This window comes from Uranotaenia lowii, chromosome 3 (genome assembly GCF_029784155.1).
Source record: "Uranotaenia lowii strain MFRU-FL chromosome 3, ASM2978415v1, whole genome shotgun sequence".
NCBI classification, from domain to species: Eukaryota; Metazoa; Arthropoda; class Insecta; order Diptera; family Culicidae; genus Uranotaenia; species Uranotaenia lowii.
The window spans coordinates 176111949-176139621 of record NC_073693.1 but is presented as its reverse complement, the minus strand read 5'-3'; the positions used below and the strand labels follow the sequence as shown (position 1 = coordinate 176139621).

The window sequence follows — 27673 nt, the reverse complement described above, 5'->3', positions numbered from 1 at the left end:
CACAGAAAACAGAAATTTGTGTCACGGAGCACAGAAATTTGAAATATTCACAGATTTTATAAATCCAAATACAACAGATTTTATAAATTGTGTGTCTATGTATTTCCAAAATGAAAGTTTTAATGTCAATAAAAATTTTGAATGTTAAACTTTCAAATGGAAAAATATGATGAGATTGGTAATGTAAATTAATTTTTCTTAAGTAGATCTTATTTGTCATAATTTTCCAATGAAATTATTAAAAATAGCATTTACACTAGAAAACCTTCATAGAATTTTTGAATGAAATCACAGAAACTCAGAATTTTTATTCGCCAAAACACAGATTTTTTCGGCAACATTGGCTGTAAGAAAGGCTGTAAACTGTACACTGTAAAGTGTATCAAACCGGTTTTTTTATCATCTTAAATTTCGTTCTCAAATTTTAACTCTGTTTCGAAATACATTTTTTAGGTATATATTTTAAATTTTGATTCTGCATTTTTTTCTCTTATTTTGAAGTTTCGATTTCGGTTTTTTTAATGCAATGGTAATAAATCTTGGATTCTGTTTCTTAGTTCGAATTCCAAACTGGGACAGGAAGACTGAATAAAAAATAAGAAAAATCATTCAAACGTCAAATTTCTCTCATCATTCTACTGACCAGTGCAAAGGTTCAAATTTTACTTTCTTATTGAGTGATTTTCAATAAAACTTTTTTGATGCTCTAAACTCTAAAGCATGTGTTTGCATTTAACAATTATTTTGTATTGTTCTGGCACTTTCTCGCAGGTTCAAACGTGTTCATTTGCTAAAATCTCGTTGAAGTTTTTGAAGCAGATAAGTAATAATTGTTCTAAAAATAGTCAAAAAAACAGAATTAGATTTTTGGTAGTTCCCATGGACCGAACAACAATTCTATATACCTACATACCTAGTTCAAAATTTATATTTACGACAGAGTTGCCAGACTGGAGTTGGATAATCTAGCTGGCATATTCGATTTCGATGTTTACTTTACATGACTGGCTACACGACACTAAGAAAGCTAAAATGTGAATAATTACTATTTTTTTTTATAAAATTGCTGATTTTTTGACCGATCAGTAAAAAAAGATAGAAAAACGATCCACCTTGAATTCTAGTCTTCCTCTCCTAGATTCTAAATCCCAATTGTTTCAAACCATGCTATACTTAAATCTTATTGAATACTTTGGTGGGAAATAAAGGAAAACTTGTAACTGTTTTTTCGCAAAAATTAAAATTATTCACGATTTAAAAAAAAAATTGTTTTAAATATTTAATTTGAAAAATTAAAACTGCACTGTTTTTTAGTGTTGCCAAATTCCATTAAAATGAAGGAACCAGCTAAAAAGACTATAGTTAACAAAAAGGCGCCATCAGATCCCTTTTAAAATAAACGGGATGAATAAGCAAACAAGTTTAAAATCTCAGATAAAAGAAAAAAAACCTTTTAAAATAATAAGCTTGCAACACTGCTGTAGAGAACACTGCTGTTAGAACCAGCTTGAAAATATTCGCAAAACTTTGTTAAATGACTCATTTAATATGTTTTTTTTTTGTTTCGTTTCGTTTCAATTTTGCGTTCATTTTGGTCTGGTCGAATCCAGACCATTTGAATGGTGATTGTTGTGATTTTCAAACAGCCGCCGCCCGTGACGTTGAGGATAGCTTTCAAGCCTTCAAAGCCCATGGACATGAGATGGAATCCCGGTCACAGCATACACAACACATTTTCTGTGGGTTGGTGGTTTTTGCATTTGTTTATTTTTTTTTTTATTTACATAGTATTCCGTCTTACGACATAACTTGACGAACATAATTCCTAAAATTCACTCGGTTCATAGCAACCGTTCTCCAATTTCTCGGGCACCCCACGTTCGCCAGATCACGCTCCACTTGGTCTAACCACCTCGCTCGTTGCGTCCCCGCTCGTCTTGTTCCTACCGGATTCGTAGCGAACACCTGTTTTGCAGGACAGTCGTCCGGCATTCTCGCAACATGTCCCGCCCAGCGTATCCGGCCAGCCTTAACCACCTTCTGGATACTGGGTTCGCCGTAGAGTCGCGCGAGCTCGTGGTTCATCCTTCGCCTCCACACTCCGTTCTCCTGTACGCCGCCAAAGATGGTTCTTAACACTCGTCGCTCGAATACCCCGAGTATACGCAGGTCCTCCTCGAGCAATATCCAAGTAGAGAACAACCGGTCTAATGAGCGTCATATACAGGTTACACTTCGTGCGAGGGCTAAGTCTTCTCGACCGCAGTTACTTGTGGAGTCCATAGTAGGCACGAGTTCCGCTGATAATTCGCCTCCGGATCTCACGGCTGGTGTCATTGTCTGCGGTCACCAGTGAGCCGAGATAGACAAAGTCTTCGACTATCTCCAGCTCGTCGCCGTCGATCGTGACCTTGTTATTACTGGACAAGCGGGTTCGGTCGGCCTCGGATCCGCACGCCAGCATGTACTTCGTCTTGGACGTATTAATCATCAACCCAATCCTTCCTGCTTCGCGTTTCAGTTTGCGGTAGATCTCCTCCACCGCCGCAGATGATCTGCCGACTATATCAATGTCATCGGCAAAGCAGATAAGTTGACTGGATCTGTTGAAAATCGTGCCCCGCATTTCGCCCACCGCTCGTCGAATAACACCTTCTAGCGCCACGTTGAACATCATGCAGGATAGACCATCACCTTGTCGAAGCCCCCTGCGCGATTCGAATGAACTCGACAATTCACCCGAGATGCGCACACAGCACTGCGTTCCATCCATCGTCGCCTTGATCAGTCTGATCAGCTTCCCGGAAAAGCCGTTCTCGTCCATGATTTTTCATAGCTCGTTACGGTCGATCGTGTCGTATGCGGCTTTGAAGTCGATGAATAGATGGTGCGTAGGGACTTGGTGTTCCCGGCGTTTTTGGAGGATTTGCCGTAATGTGAATATCTGGTCCGTCGTTGACCGTCCCTCCATGAAGCCGGCCCGATGACTTCCCACGAATCCGTTTGCTTGTGGCGTTAGGCGGCGGAGTAGGATTCGGGACAACACTTTGTAGGCGGCATTGAGGACAGTGATCGCTCGGTAGTTCTCACAGTCCAATTTGTCGCCCTTCTTGTAGATGGGGCATATTACTCCCTCTTTCCACTCCTCCGGTAGCTGTTCTATGTCCCAGATCCGGACTATCAACCGGTGTAGGCAATCGGCCAACCTGTCCGGGCCCATTTTGATGAGTTCAGCTGCGATGCCATCCTTCCCAGCCGACTTGTTTCTATTCAGCTGGCGAATGGCTTCCTTAACCTCACTCATCGTTGGGAGTGGCTCCTCTTCGTCGTTGGCTACGCCGGCGTCGCCCCCGTCCTTATCCCGGCACATTTCGGCTTACGGCACGAAGCCTTTGCGGGATGCGTTGAGTTTCTGATAGAACTTTCGTGTTTCTTGGGAACGATGCAGCTGCTCCAGCTCCTCGAGCTCCTCCTCCTCCAGGCGGCGCTTTTTCTTCTGGAAAAGTCGGACTCGCTGCCTCTTCCGCTGTCGGCGATTTTCCACATTTCGACGGGTGCCTCTTTGCACTACTGCCGCCCGCGCGGCATTCTCTTCGTCCATCACCCTCCTACACTCCTCGTCGAACCAGTCGTTCCGTCGAGATCGCTCCACATAACCGATGACGTTCTCCGCAGCACTGTTGATGGCTGTTTTGATGGTATCCCAACAGTCCTCGAGAGGGGCTTCGTCAAGCTCGCCCTCTGCCGGCAGCGCTGCTTCGACCGATTGCGCGTAGTCTGCCGCAACCTCAAGTTGCTTCAATCGCGCGATATTTAACCGAGGCGGGCGCCGGTTTCGCGTGTTGTTTACTACGGAGAGTTTTGGGCGCATCTTCACCATCACCAGATAATGGTCCGACTCGATGTTGGCGCCCCGACAGGATCTGACGTCGATGATGTCCGAGAAGTGCCGGCTGTCGATCAAAACGTGGTCGATCTGTGATTCCGTTTGGTACGGTGATCTCCAGGTGTACTTGTGTGGGAGGCGGTGCTGAAAAAAGGTACTACGTACGGCCATTTGTTTCTAGGCGGCGAAATCAATAAGTCTGAGGCCGTTTTCGTTGGTCAGCTGGTGCGCACTGAACCTTCCAATTGTCGGTTTGAATTCCTCCTCCTGGCCGACCTGAGCATTGAAATCCCCGATGACGATCTTGATATCATGTTTTGGGCAACGGTCGTATTCACGCTCCAGCTGCGCGTAGAATTCGTCTTTGTCGTCACCGGTACTTCCGAGGTGAGGGCTGTGCACGTTGATGATGCTGATGTTGAAGAACCGGCCCTTGATTCTCAACCGGCACATTCGTGAGTTGATCGGCCACCACCCGATCACGTGCTTTTGCATCTTTCCCATCACTATAAAAGCTGTTCCAAGCTCGTGTGTGTTGCCGCAGCTCTGGTAGATGGCACGACCATCTGGGTACGTTCGTACCGTGGAGCCCTTCCAGCATACCTCCTGCAGCGCTACGATGTCGAATTTGCGGCTCTTCAATTCGTTGGAGAGCACGTGGGTACTGCCCACAAAATTTAGAGATCGGCAGTTCCATGTTCCAAGTTTCCAATCGCTAGTCCTTTTTCGTCGCGTGGGTCTTTGCCGATTTCCATCCGAAATTTGTTGTTCGTTGTTCGTTGCTTGTGTTTTTTTGTAGACACGGGCTCGCAAGGCCCGCAGCTAACCTCACTATCTCGCAGGAGGACCGTCGTGATGTTGCTGTTTTGGGTCCCGAACACCACCAGGACGTTGGTGCACTCCGCACGCCGCCCCTGACATGGAGAACAGACACGTACGAAGCCCCCTGACTCAGTCTGCATGCGACCAAAGCATCCACCGGGGTTGGGTACCCGATCTCCGCTAAGGTTGCTCGCACCCCAGCTAGCACCACGGGGAGGTAGAGAATCGGAGTTGCAGACAAGAGGTGATATGACCACTACCCGAAGGTTGGGTGTATGGGGTCTCGAGTTGCACATTGTCTACCGTTCACTAGCGTTTGCATTTGTAAGATGCTAGCCATCATATCCTCGAAAGATATACGCTCTTAGTGTTAAGTAAATGGATTCTCTTGGAGGAAACATCTAGTTCCACCGAGATCCTCTATGTGTTTGCGTTAGAAATTCCATATACATTGTTTTAAATTGGATGCTTAAATATCTACTATGGGCTTGTGATATAACTAAGTTAACAAAGCATTTGCCTCCTGAGCCGATGTCCATGAGTTTGAGTCCTAGGCTAAACATCGTACGAAGTTGTACCGGATACTTTTTTCGATAACTGTCCGCCAACCGCATCGTTGATATAAATCGCGAATGACACAAAAATTTTAAAACGACTAAAAACAAAACCAAAAAAAATACGATGGTTATAAGGCTAAACATTTTCAGTATTTTGGTTTTATATTCAATGATTACGATATTCTTTGAAATAGTTTTCAAAATCAATAATTCAGCCAATTTTTATCACTCATTTTTTTGAATTGAAGTGATCGTAAATTACTGAATTTTACGACAGTTGTAAACGAAAACAAAAATCGACCAATTCGCTTAAGTAAACTTCCGTTATCCTTGACCATTTGCTGCTGCTGTCGCATTGCTGTCTGGCGTTAATTTGATATTCCACGTATAATTTCACCCTTTTTTTGGGCAGTCACGCTATCAGGAAAGAAGAGAAGAAAAACAAATTCAACGTTGGTAGGTAGGTACTTAGCTTATTGAGCAGCACCAGGGCATTTCTTCATCTCTCGCGTTTGCCTAAAGTTTTAGTAATGTGTATTTACCTACTTGCCTTTCCGTAGCGGAAGATCGCGTGGCCAGATACATCTTGAAGCGTTACAGTTTCGCTTTCAGTTCCCATGTTTATAATAGGACCTAAGTTCATCTAATAAATCATTTTTAAAGGGGCAAATAAAATCAATTAGATTAACAAAAAGTCGCCATTTAGCAAACACTTAAAGAATTTCTAAGTTTTTTCCTCCACAGTAAAAAGTAATTATGAGACATATGGCAAAAAAAGCTGTTCTGAATCTTCGATGAAACAAGCTCATTGTCTCTGGCATGACAGCCGGCGTGTACCTAATTGTACAGATTCATCGCATATCAGTTTCGCGGTATACATACATATCTCCCATTCGACGGGAGCATAGAAACACACATTACATTGTGTGTCCGCTTGCTAATGGTTTGCAGTTCCACTAATCATAACGTCATATGCGATTCAAAGATAACAAATTGATACCACCCAGTGGCCAACCCTTGAAATGCTGCAAGCAAATCAGCCGGAAGCTCTACAGATACATAGTAAGGTATGCGGGATAGGGGGAACGCCGTACATCCGATTAGGTATTAGCTGCAGGTACAAGAAAGGGGCCAATGGCTATGATTGGCAGTTTAACGACACGGGTTTGCTCGGAAATCGATGTTGAGTAGAGCAGCAATTGTCATCGGTGGTAGCCTACAATAATTTGCTGATTTGCAGAAGACTTCGATTTGCCATAATAATCCTGCCTCGATGAAAGTGTATAGGTTGGACGGTGATGTATACGATTACATTCATTCAACTTTCAACGTCACCCTGAATCGGACATGCGCTTTCTGATTCAGAAATGAATCCCACACTGGGTAATGTTCATGCTGGCTGGCTGGTTTGTGCGGGGAGAGCGCGAGAAGTCAAGTTCAACTCTCCAGTGCACTGCACATTGAGTCGCGGATCCGACTTCATTTGGGTTATAGAAAAAAACAACTTTTGCAATTTAAGCTGAATTCTAAATTATTGTACTTTGCAACTAATTTTACATGACTTTAAGCTATTTCTTATATAAAAAACATTCTAGAACGATCATGCTTAATATGTCGTCTGAAAATTAGTTATCCTCACTATATTGTAAAAACGATGCTTTATTTTCTAATCACGCAATATCTCTATAAGCTATTAGATAAAATGTTTATAAATGTGTATACTTACATCGAAATTTAGGAATGAAAACTGGAATCAATCTGAACTCCTAAAGTTCAACAAATGAAGCGAATACATTAAGGTTTTCATATACACGGTTTTTTACGCGGTTTTTTTACAAGACATTTTTAAGCGGTTTGCGCAATTTACGCGGTATTTGAGAGAAAATAGTCCTTTTCAAAAAAACACTAGGATTTTTTTTGAAACTGGAAGAATCTGAGGCAAGAGACCCGAGACTTGATATCTGAAACATGAGACTTGACACCTGAGACCTGGAACATGAGACATGATAAATGAGACATGAGACACGAGATATGAGACATGAGGCATGAGACATGAGACCGGAGTCATGAGACCTGAGACCTGAGACTTGAGACCTGAGACGTGAGACCTGAGACATGAGACATAATAAGACATGTCTCATGTCTCAGATCTCATGTATCATGTCTCAAGTCTCATGTCTCAGGTGTAAGGTCTCAGGTCTCATGTCTCATGTCTCTTGTCTCAGAATGTTCCAGTTTCAAAAAAAATCTTAGTGTTTTCCTTCGAAAGGACTATTTTCTCTCAAATACTGCGTAAATTGCGCAAACCGCATCAAAAAGTCTTGTAAAATAGCTCGAAAAGAACCGTGTAAATAAAAACCTTACTGTAATCGCTTCATTTGTTGAACTTTGGAAGTTCAGATTGGTTCCAGTTTTCATTCCTTAATTTCGACGTAAATATACACATTTAGTAATATGATTATGTACAATATTAATAATATTAATATATAATGTTAATAATATTAACATTTATAAACAGACTCTGTGTCCCTCCCTGCCCCAGCTTGTTTTTTTCAGAAGTGTTTCAAATATAGAAGCGTAGTTGTCATGCATAATGGATCACTACTGGAAAATGCTAATTTTCTGAGAGAAGTCGCCACTTGCGCACAGAGCTGTCAAACCTTATGATCAAAGTAGTAGAGAAACAAAGAAAAATCAAAAAAACATGGAACTGTGTTGTACTATGAGAAATCACTTTAATCGAGAAATCAATTAAATTTTCATTAGAAAGTAGACATTCAGTTTAGAAAAAGCTCGTATTTCAAATCTCTTCCGTTCTTAAGATGTTTTAAAATGAGGAAAAATTGAAAAAGATAAATATGTATGTTTGAAAAAAAAGTAATAAGGCAAATTTAGGATTACTGATTACAAAAAAAACTTTTACGTACAATACATTGATGTAAACGTTAATCTCTATGAAAATACAGTGTTGAGAGGCTTCAGCGTCACTAATAAGAAGATGAAGCAAATGGAGGAAATCAGAATAAATGAAATAATAAAAGTTTTCGGACGAGATCATTTTGGTCCAGCTGATTTGTTTCAAGTTTTACGTGGATACTTTAACAAGTTCTGAAAAGTTCAATTCCGATCTCAACCTTTGAAGCTTTTTGTGAATTTTACCAGTGTCATTTTTTGGACCCACCCATGTTCGACTATACTTGTTCTTAATTCTAGTTTAAATGTAATATTAACTTATGAATATTAAGTTATGAAATCGACCGTAATCAAAAGAAATGACAGTCGAATTGTTGAAAAAATTTCAATATATGTTTGTATTTCGAAATTATCGAAGTTTTTCGGTGAGTTGCCGGCATAGTTACCGTAGTTACCACAGGAATTGTTTTGATTTCATAATAAACAAGAATGAGCACTAAGGATAACATGAAATAAACATGGCAGATTTTATGAGATTTTAACTCATATTGAAATTGTTTTTTTTTTCAACTAAGTAAAAATAATTATCTGATCAAGCGATTCTATCTGCGTGCTTGTATTGATGAATCGAATGCTAGTGGTGCCAAAAACAATGGAATTTTATATTATGCTTTCTAAATTTTTTCAGCACGTTTTCGGGCCCGGCAACTTTTTTTTTCAAAAAACGGGTGAAAAACCGTGCATTCAATTTGAAATTTTCAAACACAAACACCAAGCATTACCCGGACAAATCAGAGCAAAATTTATCCATTATTCGAAACAATCAGGAAACGATAGGAGAAACTTGAACTTTTATTTTTTTGTCAAAGCACATCAAATTGTGTTCAATGCTTAAAAAAAAACTTATTAATACTAGCTGATCCGGTTAACTTCGTTTTACCACACAGTAAATTTGTTTGACTATTACGTGTCACTGGTGTCACTGAAACTGCAACCTTTAAAATAAATCAACCTTAACAAAACCTGTAATTTTAAATTGTTTTCCTTAAAAGTTAACGAAGATTCATTTATTATTACAGAAAATGTCCTGTAAAAAAGTTGTACACTTAAAATAAATGTCACGTAATTTGCTTTTCGACCTGTAAAATTACGGTAAATGTCCTGCTCCTTTTTGTTGCAGGACATTTGCGTAATTATACAGGAAATAATTTTTGCTGTGCAATTAATAAATCGTTAGAAAATGTTTAATTCATCAACACATCTTGACCTTCTTCGTGCTCGTGAATCAGTTTTAATGAAAATCGTCTTCAAATTGATCGAGTTGTTTCCCATATCTAGTTGATTTTGTATGGGAGCCCTCCTTCCATAAAAAGTGAGATTTTCGAAACTTATACAAACCATCTCTGGCCCGAAAAACCTTAGGATACCAAATTTCACTTCATTCCGACCGTGCGTTTATACGTGATAGTGTTACAAGGAAAACGCCTCAATTTTTATATATGAGATTGAGAAAAATATGAAGTTGATTGAAAAACAAAAAAAAAAGCTAAATTGAAAATCATTATCATTGCTATAAAGACAGTTGAGGAATGAAAATGTTATAGCCAGTCATTTTATCATTATACTAGTTAGTATTCAATTTACAGTGGCATTTATCTAACTTACTTACTTAATGATCCCGCGCCGATCCTCCGGTGCATAGGGCCGTGGTAAAAGACCTCCACTGTTGACGATCCGGAGCCAGCGTCTTCACTTGGTCCCAGTCAAGATTCTCGTCGACAGTTCGGATTTCAGCGGCTAGGCTTCGCCGCCACGACTTTCTGGGTCTGCCTCTTCTTCGATGACCTTCTGGATTCCAATCTAGCGCCTCTCTGCAAATCTCGTTTTCATCTCTTCGCAGCGTGTGCCCAATCCATCTCCACTTACGTTCCCGAATCTCGATTTCTAGCGCCTTTTGATGACACCGGCGATGTAGTTCCTCATTCGAGATCCAGTTGCCAGGCCACCAAGCGCGGATGATAATCCGCAGGCAGCGGTTTACAAATACTTGCAGTTTTCGCGTCGTTACCGCATATGTGCACCAAGTTTCGCACCCGTACAGCAATACGGATTTGACGTTTGAGTTGAAGATTCGGATTTTCGCTCGTAGGGAGATCTGGCGTTAGCGCTAGATGTTTCGGAGACTAGCAAACGCAAATCTGGCCTTTCTGATTCGTGTTTCGATGTCTTTTCTGGTACCACCATCAGGCGTAATCTGGATACCAAGATACTGGAAGCACTCCTCTTTCTCAACTTGTTGCCCAGCTACCATGAAACTGGAGAGATTTCCTGTGTTGATCTCCATCGACTTGGTCTTTCCGACATTGACTTTGAGACCTGCTGCCTTGGAACTTTCGGTGAGGTCGTCGAGTTTACTCTGCATATCTGGTTGTGTTTGGGCGAGCAAAACAATATCGTCTGCCAGGTCAAGGTCGTTCAGTTGCTCCATTGTTGAAGGATTCCACGGCAATCCTCGGTTCGGTGCACAGTCAATCGATCCAATCAGAATCTCATCCATTACGATTAGAAAAAGTAGCGGTGATAGAATACATCCTTGTCTCACTCCATCAGTTACCGGGATTGGTTCGGACAAGACACCGTCGTGCAAGACCTTGCACGAAAATGCCTCATACTGTGCTTCGATGAGATGGACTAGTTTCTCTGGAACCCCTCGTCGCCTTAGAGCCGCCCAGATGTTTTCATGGTTAAGTCGGTCGAATGCTTTTTCGAAATCAACGAACACCAGCAGAAGAGAGTCCTGGAATTCGTTGATTTGTTCCAGTATGATTCGTAGCGTTGTGATGTGGTCCACACATGATCGTCGAGATCGGAATCCAGCTTGTTGCCGTCGGAGTGTAGCGTCTATTTTCTCCTGGATCCTGTTCAGAATCACTTTGCAGAGTACTTTGAGGGTTGTACAGATCAACGTTATGCCTCGCCAGTTACCGCACTCTGTCAGGTCTCCTTTCTTCGGGACCTTTACGAGGAGACCCTGCATCCAGTCGGCCGGGAATGTTGCAGTATCCCAGATGTCAGCGAAAAGACGGTGCAACATTTGTGCTGATAGGGCAGGGTCGGCTTTCAGCATTTCAGCAGGGATGCAATCGATCCCAGGTGCTTTGTTGGATTTCATGTTTTTGATTGCCGCTTCTATTTCAGCCAGCGAAGGCGCTTCCGAGTTGACGCCATTTATGCGACTTACTGTTGGCGCTTCGAGCTGCAGTTCTGTTGGCCATCGCTATTCGTGACTCGGAAGAGTTGTTCGAAGTGATCAGTCCATCGTTTGAGCTGATCTGTTCGATCTGTCAGCAGCTGACCTGCTCGGTCTTTTAGCGGCATTCTTGCATTAGTCCTTGCACCACTGAGGCGGCGAGAGATGTCATAAAGTAATCGGATATCTCCATTGGCGGCGGCTCTTTCTCCCTCTTCGGCTAGGGAGTTTATCCAGGCTCTCTTGTCTCGTCTACAAGCTCGTTTAACGGCCTTTTCCAGCTCCGCATATCGTAAGCGGGCGGCTGCTTTGGCTGACCCGGTACATGCCTGCTCAATTCCGACTTTCGCCTTTCTCCGATCATCGACCATCCTCCAAGTTTCATCCGACATCCATTCACTCCTTCTTCCACAAACTTTACCGAGAGTACCATGGCTCGTCGTGATAAAGGCATTCTTGATTCCACACCACTGTTCTTCGACTGTTCCGTCTGTCGGCAGCTCCGAGGCTCGGGATTCTAGCTGTTCAACGTATGCCCTTTTCACCTCTGGATTCTCCAACCGGCGGACGTCGTATCGACACCCGACTTTCTCCTCGCGCCGTTGGACACGTGCAACTCTCAGTCGTATCTCGCCAAGGACGAGGTGATGGTCAGATGCAATGTCTGCGCTTCGCTTGTTGCGGACATCAAGAAGGCTCCTTCTCCATTTTCGGCTGATGCAGATATGGTCAATTTGATTTTCTGTTCGGCCATCTCGGGATACCCAAGTGACCTTATGTGCTGGTCGATGGGGGAAGAGCGAACCACCGATCACCATGTTGTTGTTGCCACAAAATTCTACAATCAGCTCTCCGTTTTCGCTCATCTGTCCTAGGCCATGGCGCCCCATGATGCGCTCAAGGTCCTGATTGTCGGAGCCAATCTTTGCGTTGAAGTCGCCCAAATGGATTTGAATGTCACCCTTCGGAATTCTCTCAACCACGCTGTTCAGTTGACTGTAAAACTGCTCTTTTTCCTGCAAGTCGGCAACGTCAGTTGGCGCATAACACTGGGCCATTGTAAGGTTTTTAACCCGTGTTCTAAATCTGGCTACGATTATTCTTTCGTTTATCGGTTCCCATCTAATGAGGGCCGCGTAGGCCTGCGGGCTTAACAGGAAACCAACTCCTCGTTCCCGAGTAGCATGTTCTCCTCGTATGCCAGAGTAAAGCAGGACTTGCCCGGATTGTGTCTTGTGTTCTCCAGTATTAGGCCAACGGACTTCGCTCAGTCCCAGAATTTCAAGCTTGAGGCGGCTAGCCTCTCTAGCAAGTTGTTCCAGTTTGCCTTGTTGGGCAAGGGTTAAAACATTCCAAGTTCCAATTCGTGTCCGTGTTTTCATGCTAAAAGTCGTCGCCAAAGTTCCAGGTCGGTCATTTCTTTCGGATTCCGTAACAATTTCAAATCGGGAGCAGTAGGTTGTTAGCCTAAAGTCCCTATCCCGCGATGGGGCTGCCATCTTGGACTTAGCTGGCGGGAGCCGCATTTCATAAATTCAGCCGCTTGCTGCAAGACAGACGCTGTTTGAGCCGCCCCTGACCTGGAGAACAGACGCTCGGTTGTTGTTGCACGCCGCCCCTGACCTGGGGAACAGACGCGTGCGGCCACCTTCTCAGTCTGCATGCGACCAAAGCATCCACCGGGGTTGGGTACCCGATCTCCGCTTAGGTTACTCGCACCCCAGCCGGCACCGCGGGGAGGTAGAGATAGGAGTTGTGAATAAGAGGTGATATGACCACTATGGGGTCTCGTGTTGCACATTATCCACCGTTTACCAGCCAAATATAAATAATTTCATGTCACCTTAACTTGATTTCGCTGAGGTACCGCCATCTGATACAAATAAAAAGGTTTTAAATAAATACGACAGATGGCAGAGAAACTAACGAGAAACTACGCAGGAGTTGCTAAAAGTGATCCATTGTGTGTATGCTTTAAAAATTGAAGAAGGAAAAATTTATTGCTATGTTTTTGCCTCCGAATACAGTCAAGCATGACTCAGTGGAAATTATTGATTTTCGGAACATTGCATCTATGTTGCATAATATCGTCATCACGTGCGTTAAAACATGCTTGGGTGACATCTAGGCGCTCATAATAATGTTTTATTCCCAGAAGATCACTGATCAGTATGCTTTGGCTACTATCTTCTCGGGATGGTTGCTTGTGAGGCTTCATGACGCCTTGCCCATGAAAACGAAAAACAAACTCAGCGAATGGAAGGAAAATTTGTATGAAAAAAGGATGTCATGACTATAAAATTTCAGAATTTTAAACTAAATTCACTCACCATTTCAAAATTTAGTAATAATTCGTAACACAAAGTATCGAAGGACACAAGTCCTTGATATGTTGGGACAAAATTTAAAATATGGTAAAACAATAATCCTACGATTGCAGCTTAAAACAATGGTTCTAGCATTCGAAAGTAACATATGAACATTATAACCTTTCCTGTTCAAAATAAAGTTAAAAAAAACTTAAACATTAGCATGAGAAATCGAGCTAACAAAACATTCTAAACAAATGGTGAAAGTGAAGTAAATGAAGTTCGCTACAATGCCGTCATTGAGAAAATAGTGGTCTCGCGGATTTTTCTTTAGTACAATCACAAGGTATAACTTTGTTGGAAAATATCAGTCAACATCGTCACCAGAAACTACTTGTGATCAAGCAATTTGATCTCAGATTGATCCGAGTGCCGCATTATATTTATTTATCTTCTATGTATAATTCTTTGTTTTAATAAATTACACTGAACTGAAGGTCATTTCCAATGTGAAATAACTTTTTTGTTTCAAATCCAATCGAGTTACAGTCTTCGGGAGAAATACTTAGGCTTTAAGAAAATCAACCATAAAATACAATCAGCTAGTGATGAAAAAAGTTATTGATGAAAAACCAGTATTTTTCGTTCCTTCCGGGCAAAATACCTCAAAATTTTATTCACGTTTGAGACTCAAGCAACCACTCCCTCTGGTCAGATCTTCCTGAAACTTGGCATGAGACCTTCTGGTAAGCTTAAATAATAATTTTGACTTGGAGCGAGTGAGATTTATCATGTTTCATTCTTCCTATACTATGATAAGTGTAATGCGGTTCGTTAAATTATGAAAAACTACAAAAAAATACTATTATGGTAAAGCAGCCATAACTTCATCAATTTTCAACCGATTTTTTTAAATAGCCACTTGAAATCTTTGTTTTAAATTTAAGCGCAAAAGAAAAAAAGATTTCGAGAAATTTTCTCTAAAAAAATGCGTTTTTTATATTTTTTTTTTTCATAAAGTCACTAATATCAACAACACTGTTGGTTAAACGCAAAAACAGTGTTCAGATGATCGATAGAGAATTTATTCACCTTCAATATGCAAAAGAGAGATTTCAAATTACTGTTATGCCGTCCGAGATATTTTAATCTAAGTACAAGAACTTTTTTAATTTTTCCGAAATTTCATATTTAGAGCATAACTCAAAAACGGTTCTACTGAGATTTTTTTGAATTTCATTTTCGGATTCAGCGCCCGATTTTACATTGAAATGTTGGTCTGTTAATCAAGTTCACGATTTTTTTAAAATTTTGTAAACTAGTGTTATTAAAGTAGAAACTCATAAGGCACTCTAACTTTTATGCTTTGATAATGACTTTCTTATTTCCAAACCAAAATTCCCATTTGTACATTTTTAAACATTAGGATATCCTTGTACATATCAATGAATTTATTATTCAAATTATTGAACTAGTCCAACAACACCAGCAGTTAACCACAGGTCGATTTCGTTCATTCAACAGAGTATCCTACCCTAACACACATTCACACAGCAGCACAGAGGTAGGAACCTACAGTGAAGTGGCCAAAGGTGCAGAAAACATGCCTGGCATAGGCGCGCGTGCTCTCTGCTGCTGAACCCTCACGACAGGCAGCGTGTCGATGGAACGAAATCGACCAAAAGGGTAGAGTAACAGAGAATGGTTCATACCCTCTCTCTGAAATCCACTAACACCATCTCAATCGCTGTCTCGTCGTTTTTCCCTGTGGAACAACCCACCCCCCACACCACGACCTTCCGAACCGCAAACTTCCGTTATTATCATTTTTGCCATTCCGAAATAGTTTGCCACTTACTCTGACTCTGGCTAGGGTGACCAATTGACCGCTGCAAGCTTTGGATGGATTATTTTGAGTTTATAATTTTTTACACCTCTCATAACTTTGTAGGTATGGTTCTTTCCACATTAAAAAAAAATTCTGTAAATTTTCAAAGCGATTCATTCAATTCTGGGAGTCAGTACCATTTAGGATCACAGGAGGTTACTTGCGCCTCCCGTGGAAAGCATGGAGATCGGGTAGTTTGGGAGTTCAATCTTATGTGATCAAAGTGATGCGCAAACTAGTCTAAGATCCAGAATTCCTTTTTTTTTCAGGATTTCTTTGCGGGAATACCTTGGGGTACGATAGCTCACAAATGCTAAAACCACCAACCCACAGAAAGTGTATTATACACTGCCGGCTGAAAGTTTGGGGTCACCCTCTCAAAAACATGAACATTTTGTCATCTCAGCATCCTATGACATATTGCATATTGAACATCTCAGCCATCCTATGACATTTTGCAATTCTTTTGATCTCATTCGTGAGCAGATCGTGAGCTAAACTTTCTTTGTATGTTTTTGACAAAATGTTATTGTTGAGTTTACATGCAGTAGTACATACAGGCCAGAATTTTTTCAGCACGTACTGGGCCGGACAAACCGGACATTTTTTTATAAAAAACTGGCAAAATCCGGGCATTTGACTTCAAAAGTGACGACCATGAATCCGGGCAATATCCTGGCAGAATTCCTCAAAACCTAGAAATTACTAAGCATAAATCAAGAAAAAAAAATTAAAATAATTTTTTTTATCTAAACTTATCAACAGATTTTGAATCGTTTATAAGGCTTCCAAAACACCTTTCATTACTATTTTCATAAAACATGTTCCACAAAGTTCGTTTGGAGGCGTTCGTTGTTTTTTATTTGTTTGGTTAGCTAAATAAAGTGAATAAATCCATGCAAAATCCTGGCATTTTCCAATAAAATCCGGGCAACCGGGCCGGGCCGGATTGTTCCCAAACTTTGTATTAAATATCCGGTCAAACCCGGTTAAAACCGGGCAATCTGGCAACCTTAGTTTATATGACATAAATTCAGCTTTAAGTTGGGACATTTTCCAAAAACTGCAATATATTTTGTTTATTTTATTTTGCAGCGGCCCACCACACTCCCCCACACCAAAAGGCTCAATTGAGCCCCCTGGTAATGGACGCTACTTAAAATTCAAATCCGATCATCTCGGATTCTAACCGGAATTCTAACCAGAATTCGCGTTGCATTCGAATCTTTTTTTTTCATACTTCTCAAAACACATTTGTTTAATTTTCTGCAAAAAAAATGAAATTTACTTAAAATATATAAAATAACTACTTAAGTTATCGTCCAAAAATTTGAGATCACCCTGCAGTATGGTGTAACGACCAAAAGTTTGGAATCAGTCTTCTAAAACATGCATTTCACGCCTATCTCTGTTATCAAACAACGTTTTGTTTATCTGCTAATCTGATTTGGAAGCTTATGAGTAGAATTTGCTTTATAGCTATTTAGCTGAAATATTTTTGAAGACTAACTTCATTAGAGCTTTAGGTTAAATTTGATCATTTTCTGATTATTTTCACCAAACAGTTCGACTGTAAAAAAAACACCCACATTTGTTTTGAGTCAAACTTTTGACCATAATTTAGTTGTCTTACAAGTTATTGCAGATCGGTTGGGCTTATTTGAAAGCTTATAAATTGCAAAATTTAAATTTAAATTTAAAAACTCCGTAATCAGACCTTGAGTTTTAATTTGACACTCCTCGCTTAAAACCACTATATCTTTTTTGGTTCTCAATCGACTTGTATAAAATTTATAGTTTTGAAAACCTCGTTATGTTACTCAAATATGTTTCTTCGACAAACTCTTCAGTTTTCTGTTATAAAATGCAAAGATAAAAAATCCACAAAAACATACTTCAGAAAAAAGACTGTAGATAAGCTACGAAATGTTCGAAAAAAATCTCACTTAGTGGCCAAGAAAGCTGAAGTAAGAAAATATACGTTGCACGTATTTATTTTAGAAGATTTTTAAGATCATGGCCACAAAAAATGTAAAAAAAGTGGTGTAAAAACCGTACTTTTCAATCAATGAACCGTTAAAATGTATTTTAGTCACACCACATAAATTTTTAAAAGAGAATCGGAAAGTTGACGCAATTTTTCACATTTTTGCATTTTTAGATTGTGAAAATACGAAACACAGAATTTTTTACAAATTTTCAAAAGTAACTGTTTTTCAGTTTCTCAGATTTTCTTGCACTTAAATTAACGTGAGATTTTCGTAATAAATTTATATTCACCAGAAAGCAAATTTCATACCAATTCTAGTAGTGTAATTACATAAAGGCTGCGATAATTTACAAAAATATGAAAAATAAAAATCGGTTGTGAAACAATAGAGATATACTGGTTTTAGTCAGGAGTGTCAAATTGACACACCAAGGACTGTAACGGGTAAAAATTTCAAGGACGGCTAACGTTTAAAATAATAGAAATGTTAAGTTCTCGCCAAATAAGTCTTTATTTTCATCGACTAACCCCGTCCTGTAAAACCAGAAAAAAAACTAAGCTCTGGATGTTGGGGGAAAATATGAACCCTTCCTTGAGTTGTAAAAGTAGGTTGAAATAGAAAAATACTCCTCGCGAATTGCGGGGGATCATCTCACGTCTCTTCATAAATTAATAACCGGTATTTCAGAATTTTCAAATTTTGTAGGCTCTTGAAAATTCTCAGGTAGAAACTTCCGGATTGTAAAATTATTTGAGAATAAATGAATTAGAATCACAATGGAACGAACTCACCAATTGTTGAAGTAGTGTGTTTCCTCTTGAAGCGAATCATTCAACGTGCTGAAGGTTGAATGAAATATGCAATTGTTGATCACTATGCATTATCCACTTATTCAAGAAAAATTCCCAATTTTACAATAAGTTACTATTCAAACTCCAAAAATTTAATTTTCACCGCGACAAAGCGAAAAAAACACGTGCGATACCAACAAACCATCGCCTACTTCTTCCTTTTTCATTGTTTCAGATTTATAAATTTAAAACTATTATTAAAGAAAATTTTCGTGGGCGAAGAAATAAAAAACGCGTGTGGCTCGCACAAAGCAGATTTTTTCCCCATAATGATTTAATCTTAGAGTGGCTCAAAACTTCGCAGAGACAGGGTACGCTACCATTTTTCAGAGGCCAATTTTGTAGTAGTGCATTTATAAAAAAGAATATAAAATCAAACTTTTCAACATCGAAAATGGCAAAATAATTTTTCTTCGATTTTATTTGTTAAAAATCTTTTGGTAACCTTTCCACCCAAAGCTATACTTAGTATCGCACCACGCCGTACGATGGTAAAAGGAGGAAAGGGTTGGTAAATTTTGCGAATATTTGTTCTCCAGTTTTTCCTCGCTCTTCGGGCGATTTTTCCACTCGAATCGCGTGTTCACTCCAACTGAACGACTGGAATGAACTTTTCGACGATGGCGATGATGACGATGGTAGTGGTGAGGTTCGGGACAATTTTTCTCACCCAGCTTGTCGAGCTTTTTTAGGGCGGCTCCAGTTTTGTTTTAGTTCTCTCTCGTGTCTTATGGTGTTGGGAAAATTCCTCAATGACAAAGAAAATTTTCAAGATTCTGTAATATTTAGAGGTCACAAGTGATGAATTTTAGCAAAATTCGATGACATCAATCGGTTGGTATCGTTCGTTGGTGTTTTAGATCGGAGGAAAGTGCAAAAATCATTGAAAACCGGATGTTTCAGCCTTGAACGACTCCTTGCCCGGATACAGACAAGTGATTTTGCAGAAAGCAAATGTGTGAAGGCGAAAATGAAGTGAAAATTTGATACCCTTGGTGAAAGCTTTCAAATTCGGAATAGGTACCTCGAAAGGTTGCCTACCGTGAAATATGAGTGCCGTGAAAAGAAAAATCGCCGATCCCTTCTATAGCGTGCAAATGGATAACTAACGATATAATGGGAATAGGAGTGCAACTTGTGATTTGTGACTCAAGGATTTCCTCCAGGAACATATTGTGTCACACGTCATCCTGCCAAGTGGAATATGTACCTACAACAGACATCGACGAACACACCACTTCAGCCCCCTTTTAGCAAACTTTTTTTTTCTCTTCTTCTGCCCGTTACCGTGTTGTGTGACAGGATTTTCTTGATGCTTGACTTTCTCCACACCGACCACGCCACACTTGCAGCAGGGAGCTTGCTTGCTTGCTTATCCTGCTGCCTTAGTGCCTCTGCCTGTTAGAGCCTGCCTGCCTGCCTGGCTCCCCGACGAATGTGTGGCGTGTTTCCTTCGGTTTCCCTCGAGTTGAGTTGTTAGTAGTATGTTCATGCCTGACTCACGCTTGTTGTTCGTATTGATTTTTCCTGCCCACCGCCCATCATAATCGTCGTCGTCGTCGTCGCTTTCGTCGATATCTCACAGAATTGTGTGCTGTTCACAGTGCCAGTCGGTGGCTGCGAGCACATTGTGTGCGAAAAATCTACACCTTTATGAATTTTTACTTGCGTATTCCGCTTGATCAGATTTCGCTGCAACTAGTTTCTGAAATCGAAAAAAAATTATTTTCATTGTGTTTGCCCTGCTAATGATTTAAGAAAAATCTTTTATCATCTAAATCAAAAGGTGCAAATCACATGAAATATTACGTGGCGTCTTTTTCAAACGACCGGCTGCCGAACTGTTATCAAGTGAACTAAACGAACTAAATAATTCTATGAATCGTTTTCTATGGTACATATTTGTACATCCGATTATATTTTATTGAAGCAAATTTCCTACTTGAGCGTTCAAGCGTACCAGTCTCTTCTTAAAAATATGTTTAATTATGTCTGGAGACAAAAATTAAAATTTCAATGTGTAATTTTAGGTTTCAAACCTCTGTTTTCCAACCTCGCAGTTTACTAAATTGGCATAAAACCAAAGCAAATAATTTTTTCTACGTACTTTTTCGGCAGGGTTTAAGAGGGTTTATAGTTGATTGCCTCAGCTGACTCATAGCCATGAATAGGTTTTTTTAATTAAAAAAATGTATTTTCTTCACAATGGCACACATGAAGCGATGAACTGTTAAGAATCCTTTTATGTTTTTTTGTTTAGTTTTTTTTAACATAGAGTAAGTTTTACAAAAAAAGAACTTAAATCACCCAACCGCTTGCAAATTTGTCCTAGCTGATCCACCGGAAGAAGTCAAACAACGAGCTTGAAATATTTACGGGATTTTGAGTCATTTTTGTTCGGATACAATCGTTGAATGATTTCACCTTGCAAATATCTCTTCAGTTGCAAAATTTCTTACTTGGGTCGATGATAGTTTTCCGTAAACTTTAGACCGACATCTGATTTTAAACACACCTTTGATTGGCTGAAATAAATAAAATGTCTTTAGACTTTAGATCTGGATCTCGAAATGTGATTTAAACTGAGTTGTAATTTTGAACTTTTAAAATTAATTTTAAATCCTTGAGTCTATGATTTTGAAATTTCCAAATCTTGACTGATAGCCATTATTTTGATTCTGAATCTTAAATTTTGACTGAAAACCGAAATTTGAATGAACGTGAATTCTGCTTGTTAAATTGCCAGTTTGACATGCTTCCTGTAATAACACTCAAGGTCACAATCAAAGTTGCTGAGTAAAATTCACAAAAGCTGTCTTTAAAATAATTTACGTACTAGAGGCAAGACATAAAGCAGGCCTATCGGCTTTCGACAAATTTAAGGGACATAACACAAGCATCAAAATACAATTTACGGATAGATTTTTATCCAGTAATGAACTGAAATAACACTGGGCATCGTTTAAATAAACCTCCGATTCGTGTCTCAGCTAAAACAGTTTTTCCGAATGTTTCAAATTCGCAGGAAATTATTTCGAAATTTCATTTTGGCCTACTTAAACTTTTCTGCGTGTATGTTACTATGGAGTACATTTTGTTTTGTTTTCTCGTGATGGAAAAAACGACCCGATTTTTCAAATATGCTAAAATAATTCTGATTAGATTATAAGGGGAAAAATTTAAACTCTTTTTTATTTCCAAAAAATTATCATTAAAAATTTTTCTCATTCCAAAAATGTTAAAGTATACGAAAACGAAAAAAAAGATTTTGGATCAACCGTATAAAATTTAAGTAGGGTTAAGATTTGAGCAACCCAATTCAGTAAATGAATTTGGGCATTCTTTAAAACCATACCAAACAAAAAGCTTATTATGCGAAAATGTTTGAAGTTTTCAGAGTACAATTAGCTTTTTTCAACATCTATCATTTTCTTTTGAGTTTGTATTTTTAAAGTTTTCAAAAGTTGAAAACATGCTCTCCAATAGGAATTTTGCTCATCGCCGCGCTTTAATGTAACAATAATTCATCGACGCTCTGCGGTCGATTTTAGAATCAAAAACGGATTTTACCGTTCTGGAATAACTGTTATGATTTTCAAATCCACCGAAGAACGTCGATGAATTAAATTTACATCATCTTTAATATGAAGTTAAATGGAACAATGTTTATTGAATTCAAATTAAAATATCAAACATTGCACAGTGGTCCAGAAATGAAATTTAGCGGGAAATTTTTAACAACAGTTAAAGGCGGTCATTTTGACTGGAAAAAATTGAGGGTGGTTCATAAGATTTATTCTTTATTCATCATTCTACAATTTTGTAGAACATAATCATTCATTTAACTTTGTCGAAGACACTATCTCTTGAACTAAAAGTTTTATAGCAACTTGTTTTCATGAATTAGGGTGGTGCTATAAATACCAGTTTTTTTTTATATCTTTTCATGGTGATATTTTATTAAAATCATTTATTCAGCAGTATTTTAGATAATTATAATGCGCATCTTTTTTTGAAAACGGATTATCAAAATTGGTTTTTGTTTTGATGATATAATGCAATATGTGTAGAAAATTGACCCTTTTAGAGCTTCAATAACTCCAAAAGTCGAAAATTTTATCGTTAATTGCAATAAACTGGAGATATATTTTATGATTAATGCGTTTAATCGTTGTATGAAAATTACTTCAAATCGCCAAAATCACTATAAAAATAGGGAGAATTTGTACATTTGTTCTTCAAGATCTCACATCTGTTAAGTTTTGAGTCCGACGTACTCAAGGGAGGGAGGGCTCTCATTCAAAAAAAATTCATAAAATACGATAAATAGCTATAAAATTCAATCTATTGACAAGTTGATCTCATCAAATATTGTGAAAATGGATACATCTTACGATTTCACATTTTTCTCTCACCGTCATAATTGTACGCTTCTTGAATACGTTCCTTGGCAATCATGGTAACCATTGGCAAAATAAACAGTTATCAGGTTTCATAACAAAGTGCTAAGAGAAGTCAGAAAATTTTACGTAGAAAAATTGCATAAATTATTCATATTTAAGCTTAAATTGCTAAGTAGGTATCATTAAATTTAATTATAGAACCACTTTTTAGTAACATACTTGCGTTCCAGGAAAGCCTGGAAAAAACGGAGAAACTTTATCCTAGCGTGGTTTTTGTTGTGCAGCACTTTGGGCAGTGGAAAGGAGAGACCTTGACTATAGTTGGTGGTAGAACTTGGAATGCTTTATTTGGCTAGTTTCGCTACCTTATATACTAAAACCATCTCTATGGCTTTTAGGAAATATTGTTTATTTATTATGTGTATGTTGTTATTTGTCCCATCGATTGCTTCGATTGGATAAATCTCAACATGCGTTGAAGAGAGGTGGCCCCATCTTCAAGAGGAGCCGCCGGAGGCAGTAAGCAGACTGCGAGTGTGTATGTTGAGGAGTGTTGAGATTTATCCAATCGAAGCAATCGATGGGACAAATAACAACAGTTTTTGAATATCCCGCAATGTTACCTGGCTGCCGGAGTTAGAGTCGTCTTGATGGGCCTTCAGGAATATGGTTCCCGTAGATCTTTTCAAGTAACCACATCTATACAGATCAACATTGATTACCACATGAGCTCGCGGATTGTGTTGACCGGAGTCGGAAGTGGAAGTTATGAATAGGTTGAATAAAAAAAGGACATTTAAAACACCAGATTTAGAATATTTATTCAACAGTTTTGAAAAACTTTACTTATACTGTTTGGTTTTATAAATACGGCGTAAGAATTAAAATTTTATGAATTTACTTCCTTTTTTTCGTAATACTGACTCTAACATCATCAAATATTGCTTTTGAAATACCGTGCTTTTATGATAGTTTGGAATTCTTATTTAGTCAGCATAACATCGGGTAACGCCAAGGAATGCAGTTTGATATCGTGGCCGGAATTTCATTAAGCAAATTTTGTGACATTGCAAATTTGTCATCAAATATATGTAAACAAATGGTTCAAGAAAATACAAAGCAAGGTGAGGAAAGGATTTTAAACAAATGGTCGGGATTCGACCAGACCGAACTGAACGCCATCAACATTTTTCCGAGTCACTCAAGTTTAATGTACAACTATTTTCAACTTTAGACAAATTCAGTAACACTTAAAGACCAGAATCAATAGATTATAATCCAAGGAACGCATTCCAATGAATTATTGTAGATTTTTCGGTTTCGCATAAGAATAACAGGAGTTTCAAAATCTGCAGTTTAAAAAATTTCTCATGGCGTTCAGTTCGGTCTGGTCGAACGCAGGCCAAATGTTTGACAAGTGAAAAATGTGCAAGCGAATCTAGTTATTCGAGAAAATTACAACATTTTTCACACAATTTTTCGTTGGTGGCCAATAGTCTGGTTTAAGTGTTTACAGTTCATTATTTTAAAACTAATATAGCCAAAAAGAAAGAGAAAAAAGAAGAAAAAGAACACGGAGATACGCGACAATCCTTATCAGGTCCATATGCTGTCTTGAAGAAATATTAAGGTACCAATAAATTGATAAAAAGACGGGGTTTTAAATTGTAATAAGACAATGTTGAATGTTTGTTATTGGTAGGTATAGTTATCTAATCGGGTCATTAATCTTCGGTGACTTCTTGTTTTAAAATAGAATTTTGGATTTTATTTTCAAAAACTTATCATTTAACATAAAAATACAGGTGTTCACTTTCTTTCAAGTACACTTTTATTTTAAAAAAATCGCCCTTAACCATTCGGGCCGAAAAAGAATTTTACGTAATTTGGGAATTTTTGTAATCAGGAACAAATTTTAACAAAAAGGTGAAAATTTTCGATGATTTTGAAACTCATTTTACTTAGGCTTTTTCCTTCAGAGATATCTAAAAAAGTAAAAACGAACACAAACACATACAGGATCTCAATGAAACTTGATGTTTCCTTGAAGAGATTCCCTTTTCTTAATTCGAAGCGTACATCTTTCGAGGATATGATGGCTAGCATCTTACAAATGCTCAAACCACCAACCCACAGAAAGTGTACTATATGTGCCGTTACCGGGATTCGATCTCATGCCCGCTGGCTTAGAAGACTTGAAGGCTACCCTCTACGCCACGGGCTGGCGGCAAAATAGTAGTAGGTAGACATTTTTTTTAAGGTCTTCTTCTAGTATTTCAAACATTTTCTAAAAAAAATATGTATATCTACTAAGCGGTGAATAGATGTTTTCTTGCCATTGAAAACTCACTTAAGTAACTCAGTAGTTTTTGAATGAAAAAGTAGTATTTTCACAAAAAAATACATTCAAAATAAATGTTGAAAATATTTGTAAGCTAAATTTATAAAAGTTCTGTTTTGAAAAGCACTCTAACAAAGAAAAAATGGTTGAAAAATTGGAATTTTATGTTATCTGTTAGATAACCAAAGTGACAAATTTGAAGGATTTTCCTGGAATCAACGGATTGTTTAAATAATTCATTGTACTGGAGAAAGATTATTATTAATTATTAAGGTTTTTTATAGATTTTTTCAGTGTCGTATTCCGTTTATGAAAATTGCACTTCTGGAATGTCTGCTCTTATGTGGGAGCTATTTGCACGTTTTTCGTATTTTTTTGCTGTTTTATCTGCAAAAAGCCCTGGGGTGGTATCTGTAACTGAAAATAAACATATTTTTTTTATCTTTACAACTTGTTTACGATCTTTCAAATAACTTCGCATGAAGTCGTTGACTTTGCCTCTTATTCCATATGCTTCTAGCTTTTTAAGCAAAAAATCGTGAGTTGTATCGAAGGCTTTCGATAGATCAAGAAACAACGCGCCTGGTGTTTTCTTTTTTTCTGTCGAGGTTCTGAGATACACTGTTGGTTAACTCTAACACGGCAATCCACCTTTACGAAACCCATGTTGATATTTATATAGGAAACTTTCGTTTTCTAGAAACTCAAACAATTTTGTTGACAAAAGTTTTTCGACAACCTTTCCTGAAGGCAGAAAGGACTGAAATAGGGCGGTAACCCTTGGCATCTTTGGGATCACCAGATCTAAACACCGGACGAACAACGGCATGCTTCAGAGATACAGGATACTTGGTCAAACTGACACTTTCGGTGAATGACGAAAATAGGATAGGGGCTAATTTTAAATGGTGAATTCAGGAGCTTTGGAAGCATTCAGTTTTGTTTGCCGTTGCCTCTTCTCGAACAGTGGAGGGTCGTAAGAAAATACAATTTCTAATCTGCTGAATTGTTCCATGTTCGTCAATGTTTCCAGTTGAGTGATGATTTTTTTTACGCCAGATGTGCTCCAATAGACAAATGCATTCGCAACAGATATTGGATTTACTGCTAACTCTCCGTTCAGATTTAATTCCAGATCTTCGTTTTTTATTTTTCTTCCAATCAGTTCATTTATCTGGTTCCAAAGGTGTTTGATTTTGGAAGTATTCATTAACTGTTCGTAATAAATGTAGTTTTGGCGTTCCGTTTTGCGTACTGCAGTTTCTTGTTTGCATGTTTCATTTGCTCGATGAGAGTATAATTGTCGGGATTTCTTCTCCACTTTCTCAGGTCTCTTACTTTTAGAAGTCGCCATACCTCATGAGTCATCCACTTTTTTCACACGGACTGCTACTGTAGATATGCGAGCATGCTTCTCAAGTAATTTTTGTTAGCGATCAGATATAGAAAGTGGCCTAGTGTTGGGATCTAAATTCTTGAGATCAACATTTCTGAGGGAGTCTTTAAACTCTCTTTGAAGATTTTTAGCATTGTTATGTCGTTTTGTTAAAATTCTTACTCCGGGTTGTTGATTCTCTGTGGTGTATGTAGTCAGGACATGGTTACTGATTTCACCCTTAATTAGTTGTATAGCTAAGGTCATTGAAACTAACTACGCAATAATTCAAATGATTAGGACTTGCCTGTCTAGTAACAATAATATTTGAGACAGCTAGGCCGAAGCAATTTAGTAGATTTTAGTACTGAATAACTGAGCTCTCATTTTCTCTATTCACGGGCACGTTTAGATCTCCCAAGATGAAAAAAGTCAGCTTTTTCACCCTTAAAAATCACTTAAATGAGGGCCAAAGGGAATCGAAAAAACCGACATTTTAATTTTGATGCCAAATCACTTAAAAATGCATGAAACGTAAAAAAGTTATCAAAATTTTACTTAAGAATTTCAAAAATCACCGAAGGAAATCCGGAAAATTGTAAATATAATTTTGATGCCGAGTAAGTTAAAAATGCACGAAACGTCGAGATATAGTGTTGGCCAAAAATCGACTTCTTGGAACTTTTTTTTCGATTCAACTTTTCAAATTCAACTTTGCACTGTATTTTGAATATATTAACGCGAGATTGCCACTCAAGGTCTGATTAGGGAGTTGTTATCCTATTTATAAAGAACACTTTTTGAAATTGAACTTTCAAGCACCTTGAATAATTTTTCTGATGAAGAATTGATGAAAACTGATAAAAATTAGAAACAGAACAAATTGATGTATTTGCTTCAGGTTTACAACAACAATACGATAAAAAGTGTCTTCGAATTTTTAAACCAAGTACTTGAGTTTGTTTATACGTTAGTTGGCCAAAAATTATGAGAATAACTTTGCTATCCAGAAATTTGCAAACTTATTAGGATTTCAATTGTAAAGGTCAACTTCTCAGATGTCATCAAACCTAGACTGTTTCATTTT

The 27673-nt window shown here is 38.5% G+C and overlaps 1 protein-coding gene across 6 annotated transcripts in view; it reads left to right on the top strand.

The window, feature by feature from the left end:
- The window catches only part of LOC129758585 (G protein alpha o subunit), a 180247-nt gene that overhangs the window by 28640 nt on the left and 123934 nt on the right, over window positions 1-27673 (top strand). Inside the window, exon 1 of one of the 6 annotated variants that reach the window (XM_055756121.1) lies at window positions 19164-19301. The exons of 3 other annotated variants lie outside the window; for them this stretch is intronic. The gene's annotated coding sequence lies outside the window, so the exon portion shown is untranslated. Of the gene's footprint in view, window positions 1-19163; window positions 19302-27673 lie in introns of those variants that run through there. 2 more of the 6 variants (XM_055756125.1, XM_055756124.1) reach the window with 2 other exon arrangements.